We start from the raw sequence: 1061 nt of genomic DNA on the forward strand, positions 1-1061 counted from the left end.
TACATGAATCTCACCTTGCATTTTGTCGCCTCTGACCACCGGCTGCTTTCTCACACTCTGCTGTTTCCACTTATCAATTTGCATAAACGCAACTGAATTATTACCATCATTATAATTTTCTAGAAATGATGTCTGAGTGTTCATGTGTATAATTCATAGAGCAATTCACACTGATACTAAAAACAAATGAAAAATTACACAGGGCTGAAGATTTTTAGTTTAATATAAAACTGATTAAATATCTTCCTACACAAAATCCTCCTGATTAACTAAACCTGGAGTGTTAAATTGGTTCATTTGGTTTGGTTTTGGTATTATTTTTTTTAATTATATAAAAAAGGTGAATAAACAGTACTACTATTAAAATACATGCATTAAAGGATTTTTAATGTAATACATTAAAGTGAATTTGTTTTGGTGTAACTGTAGAGTATTTTCCTTCATATGGATTAAAACATGAAAATAAACTAAAAATAAAACTTTCCAGATATACAATAATACTCTTACAGTAAACATTAAATTTTTAATCTCACTTCTATTCCATTTAATCTCAGTGCTGTCTCAGAGAAACTGTAGATATTTATTCTAAGTGCTGTAGTGTGTATAACTCTCCTCACCCCTGCACACAGATACACCAGGGTTTGATTCACCCAACAGACCGTTTCCTCTTTGTCTCTGGTCTGATACACAATGCTTCAGTTTACAACTCTCTCTGTGTTTCTCTGTGTCATGGGTAAGTTTATAATCTCATTTATTTCTTTACTAAATTCTTATTAGATTTATAATATGTATACTTTAGTTATTAATCAGATTCATATTAAAAGTACTAAAGAGTCATAGCTTACCTGTATGTATTAAAATGATAAAGTAGAGGGTTTTCTGTGTTCAGGTTTGCTCTCAGAGACTCTGAGCTCTTTAACTTTGGAGGCAGATGCTGGAGATAACGTCACTATTTGGTGCCAACATGATCTGAAACGTCCAGAAAAGATCTTCTGGTTTAAACACATGTGTGATTCAGTTCCACTTCTTCTTGGGTGTAAAAGGTTTTTGACATCAGCTCC

Source organism: Hemibagrus wyckioides, linkage group LG22 (assembly GCF_019097595.1).
Source record: "Hemibagrus wyckioides isolate EC202008001 linkage group LG22, SWU_Hwy_1.0, whole genome shotgun sequence".
Lineage (NCBI taxonomy): Eukaryota > Metazoa > Chordata > Actinopteri > Siluriformes > Bagridae > Hemibagrus > Hemibagrus wyckioides.